At 34.1% G+C, this 5,459-nt stretch overlaps 1 pseudogene across 1 annotated transcript; it reads left to right on the top strand.

Annotated features, from left to right (window-relative positions):
* Window positions 1-3,144: 3,144 nt before the first annotated feature.
* Window positions 3,145-5,459, top strand: LOC143609639 (2-alkenal reductase (NADP(+)-dependent)-like; annotated as a pseudogene). Its single transcript, XR_013149452.1, has 5 exons — window positions 3,145-3,258; window positions 3,375-3,556; window positions 3,746-3,934; window positions 4,945-5,021; window positions 5,081-5,459. The product of XR_013149452.1 is annotated as a 2-alkenal reductase (NADP(+)-dependent)-like (transcript).

The raw sequence follows: 5,459 nt of genomic DNA, 5'->3' as shown, positions 1-5,459 counted from the left end.
TTGAGAAAAAGCACAACATGTGCTCCTTTCTCCATGTTAATGAGGAGAACATGTCGGTGGAGATAATGATTCAATGGCTTATTCGATCTAATCTCCGGTTTGCTTTCACCGAAAGCCCGATAATCTACAGAAATCATCACTTGGATTTTTGGAGGACCACACAGTTGGAAGATGATGTGAATGGACGGAGGATTGAAGCCACTGTGGCTGGTCATGAAATTGAAATCACATAAAATCTAATCCGGGCGAGTCTACAATTAAATGATAATTTGCATGCTCAGTTATCTAATTCTACTCAGTGATTGTTGAGGATTTTCCAACAAACAATGAGGTACCAAGGGAATGCGCATGAAGGAAACTCCAAAAGGGAATGTTCCCTGTTCTATTGATGTGGGAACTCATGTTGACTTGGGGAGATAAGTACAGGATCAGGACTCTAAGAGAACTCATGTTGAGTAAGGGGATGTCTGAAAAAGTATATGATAACCTTGTCCAAGCTCAACAAATAACTATTCTATATTGAAAAGGAGCATTGGGAGAAGTTGGAAGAAGAACAAAGGACATTATTATCTCTAAAATGTGTACCTAGAGGGGAACCTATTCAAAGACAAAGATCTCCTTCTATTGAACAAATGGATAGAGAGACAATGGAGATGATTAGAATCTTGTCTAAAGAAAGGGGAGACTACATGAAATTAATCATGATGAAAAAGTCTGAAATTGTTTGAACAAAGGGGACTTGTGAGAAGACCTCATTCCAAAAGGCAATATACTCCAAGGGTCTCCACTATTAGTGTCCCCATTCCAAAAACAAGGTCAACTCTTCAAAGACAACAAAGGCCACCTACAGATGTGGACCTACTATAGAAACTATATTTTGATTCAAGGACAAAGACTTTGAAAGTAATTATGTCTAATGGTGAATTGAAGAACATTATTTTCAGAGATGACTTTCAAGAGTAGAAGAGAGAACAGTTGGAAGAAATGGCCAGACTGAATCTGTATGATTATCTAGATAGACAAAGGTTGGTTGAACAACAAAGGAATGAACTTTCTAGGTTCTTAAAGGAACAATCTAGAAAGTGATTTCCTTTAGTTAACAGGAAAAGGAAGCTAGAGCTACTCAGGCAGAAAAGACAAAAAGAGAAAGGAGGATGAGTGATATCAGGATGATAGAACTGTCCTACAAGCAAGAGAGAAGATCCTCAAATCCTTTGGCTACAATGAAGGAGTGCATAAGTATGAAGGAGCGGATGATGAGGCCTAACTAAGAAGTCCAAAAGGATGGGAAAATAAACAATATAGTCTTTGAATAAAAATCCCAATCCTTCATATTGAGAAATTCTAATAGACAAGCCTTTGATATCATAGAGCATGACACAGACCTGGAGTATCTGCATGTGGAGGATCTTGAAGACATAATCAGATGGAATCTTCCGTCTAAACATCCACACAACAGGGAGATCTCCCTATTCCAGCAAAAAACTGCTGCTATAAATTTTGATAGAAGGAAAGAGGCTGGAAGCTCAAGAAGATGAATGCCTTTATTTTCTGTTTAAATTGATTTGTAATGTCCATGACACAACATTTTTGATTATTTAATTTTCTTTAAGTAATTTAATTTTTCCTTTAGAAATTTGATGTGTATTTTGAAAAAGTGTAAGGAACCAATAGGTGTTTTGGTGCAGCTGAGGTTGTTCTAATCTAGTGGGAGATTGTTGGGATAAGAATACGACATAGGAAGATTGGAATCTTCTCAATCTCCTCAGAAAATGGCTACGTATCGAAACTGAGCAAACTTAGGCCTTCGAGAAAGCCAAAACTTTATTCAAGCAAGGTTTATTAATAAACATTGGTCCAAGCACACTTGAAGGAAGTTATTGAAGAAATTCTCCTAAGGACTTCCGTCAAGAAAGGTTTAGCCTCGAGCAAGCTACAATATTACCATTACCAACACACTTAACTTGTTCATATAAGTTTAAGTAACAAAAGTTTGAAGGGATCCAAGAAGAACAAGTTTGCTCGTATGATATATATCGAGCAAAGTTTGATATTATCATGAAAATTAAATTCTTCTTGAAGGATATCCTATGTAAAACTTACTCAGGGAACTATTCCAAGCATACTTAATGGTTACCATGTCTACTCGACAAGGACAAAAACTTACAAGCTTACTCAAAGACCTGTTTACACTAGTATTATCTTGTAATATGTTTGAATATGTTAAGAATCTATCATTAGGATTTCTAGAAGGTTTCAAAACGTGCCTATTTAAAAAAATTTAAGGCACGTCTATGACAACGGACACAGAGAGAATATTATGATTTGACGGCTGTCTATTTCATAAAAAGAATATCTTTGTACGGAAAAGCTGCTAGAAATACAAACATTCCACCTAGAAACCCTAATCGATTTTCATTATATCCTCCACAATATAAATGGAAATCTTTTGAGTTACTTTGTGTGTTTGTTAAATTTCTGTCTATTTAGCAACAATTTGATAATTATTGCCTTTAATATTCATTGATTCTTCACAAAAGCAGAACTCATAACCGTATTGTAGACACGTCAATGTTGGTTACAAGATTGATTGTTGTGTGTTTGAGTGACTAAATCGGGACCTGACACCGAATTTCAAATCATTATGATATGTTTAATAGTAGAGATACTAGGTGATATAGAATGATTAAGTTAATTATCAATATATAAGTGTGAGTATTTCTTGTTTCTCATATTTTAAAGAAGGGAAAATGTGGTTTGATAAATATAATATATTTTTGTTTGATTAAAATGTGAAAAACAAAATTTGTGTAGTTTTCAAGAAAGCTCCATTTTTGAAAACCATATGTTACAAACAATTATTTATTACGTCTCTTTTTTTATTCAGAAGGCAATAATTGAAAAAAAAAAAGCACCACATATGATAGTTTACAATTTATAAAGTGTAACATGTGCAAGGTTCCTACTAGTACAAACTTACGCTACAATATCATCTATAATATATAAACATAAACAGACATAAATTTTTATAAGAAAGCTCAATCACTATTAACACATAGATATGGCAAAGGTAGGGAGAAACAAGCAAGTATTATTCAAAGACTACCTCAATGGGTATCCCACTGTATCCGACATGGTGATAACGATGAAGGTCTAATTTTGGTTTAAAATCTCTATTTGTCATGCAACCCCTACATGAGGAATCGCATGGCTAAGGCCACGAAAAGAAGTTATATCGATTTTTTCACTCCTGGTTCGGTAAGTTTGGTGTTGTCACTAATTAACACTTTAGATGGATTCATACTTATTGTTCAAGGGATATATCTTATGGTGTATTGGTGTTGTATTTTTAAGAAAACCATTATTTTTTACAGCCTATAGTCGGATATGGTGTTTCTAGAGTTTTGGTGTCGAGTCACCCAAGCTTCAAGAAAGGAGACTTGGTATGGGGTTTCGTTAATTGGGAAGAATATAGCTTGATCAAAGATACCAGTTCCCTAATCAAAATTCAACATACCGATGTTCCATTATCGTACTATACAGGAATCCTAGCTAAGTTAGGACCTAATTGCTTGTTTTCCTCTTCTCTCTCTCTCTCTCTCTCTCTCTATATATATATATATATATATATATATATATGTGTGTGTGTGTGTTTTATGATAATTAGTTATGTCTATCCTTTCAGTCTTTTACATCTATTTTACTTGTTCATAACTGAATCTTCAATCTTTATTGTTTTTTGTAGTGGTTTAGGTATGTCTGGAATGACTGCCTATGTTGGTTTTCATAAGGTATGTTCTCCAAAGAAAGGGGAGACTATATTTGTACATATGGAGTTGTTGGTCAACTTGTTGGGCAGTTTGCTAAACTATCATGTTGTTATGTTGTTGGAAGTGCTGGATCCAAAGAAAAGGTGAAACCAAGCAAATCATTAGTACAGTGATTTTTATATGAGACTATTATACATATCCTTATCTTTATTTACCGTTGTTATCTTATTTGTTTATGGTTTTGGATCCAATACAAACTAAATAAACTAACTAATCATGCGAACTGAAGGAATAATTAATCTGATCCAAATACTCTCTAATTCTACCTTTTCTCCTTCCAACATTGCCTTCAAATTGTAGGACGTGTACTGGATTTTAATCTACCGATATCCTCAACCAGACTCGTCGGCGTACCGGATTCTATTCTACCGGTATCTTCAAATCGTACGACGGTGTACCACAACAGTCTCATTTGTTGTTAGAGTGTTATGATCATCGCCAATGTACTGGATTCCGGTTTCCTCCAACATACTTGTGAACTCATTCGTACGTCCATGATTTCAATATGTTAGTATCCTCCATTAGTAACTCAATTAGGTTTTAGATTACCTAAACAATTGAGGTGAGGATCAAACCAATCGAATCAGTGAATGTTCAATTGAAACCTTGAATCAAAGTGATACATCAATTGAAGCTAATTAAATTCCCCAATTGAATAAAATTGTGATGGTTGTTTGAGGAAGAAGAAGCAGATTCAATAATTACTCTACTTATAATATAATTACTCTATTTGAAACAAGTATTGTAATTTTATATTATATTTACAAGTTAAATTTCAAGTGGTGTAATTAACTTTATTATTAGTGTAATTAAGTTGGTTTAACATGGTGTTTAAGCACTATAATTACACTACGTTGTAATTACACTATGCTGAAATTACACTATTAGTAATACAATGTAATTAAACCAAACTGTTTACACTATACGAAATTACACTATGCTATTTGTATGTTAAGTAGGTTAATTTTATTTATACCGTATCTCATCCCATTAGTTTATTAGATATGGAATAGAGAAATACACAAGAAAAACATATAACAACAAAATACACTCATGTTTTCTATTTTCAGTTTCATTACTAACTTGAACTCCCGTGTTTTCTTCTTTAGTATAGCTACTCAAGAACAAGTTTGGGTTTGATGAGGCTTTTAACTACAAAGAAGAGGAAGATCCTAATGCGGCTTTAAAAAAGTTAGGAATTCTACTATATATAGTGTTAGAAATTAGTGAAAAATACATATGACTTTCAGGTATTTTCCAATTGGCAATGATATATACTTCGCGAACGTTGGAGGAAATATGCTCGATGAAGTACTGCATAAGATGAGACCTCATGGTCACATTGCGGTTTGTGGGATGAGCCCGTAGTACAACCTTTACCAACCCGTAGGAATCCGCAATCTCTTTTTTGTTGTCACGAAATGTATAAGAATGGAAGGGTTCGTTCTTTTTGAACACTATCATGAATATCCTAATTTCTTTGAAATGATTTTGCCACTAATTCTTGAAGGAAAAATAGTGTACGTTGAGGATACCGTTGAAGGTCTTGAAAATGTTCCAGCTGCCCTTATCGGTTAGTACACTGGCATAAATGTCGGAAAACAAGTTGTGTTCGTAGCTCACGGGTAA

This window comes from Bidens hawaiensis, unplaced genomic scaffold (genome assembly GCF_021521415.1).
Source record: "Bidens hawaiensis isolate Kalapana, Puna unplaced genomic scaffold, B.hawaiensis_p1.1 tig00008031_1, whole genome shotgun sequence".
In the NCBI taxonomy this organism is placed as follows: domain Eukaryota; kingdom Viridiplantae; phylum Streptophyta; class Magnoliopsida; order Asterales; family Asteraceae; genus Bidens; species Bidens hawaiensis.
The sequence above is the reverse complement of the archived record's forward strand: the minus strand, read 5'-3'. Positions and strand labels throughout refer to the sequence as shown.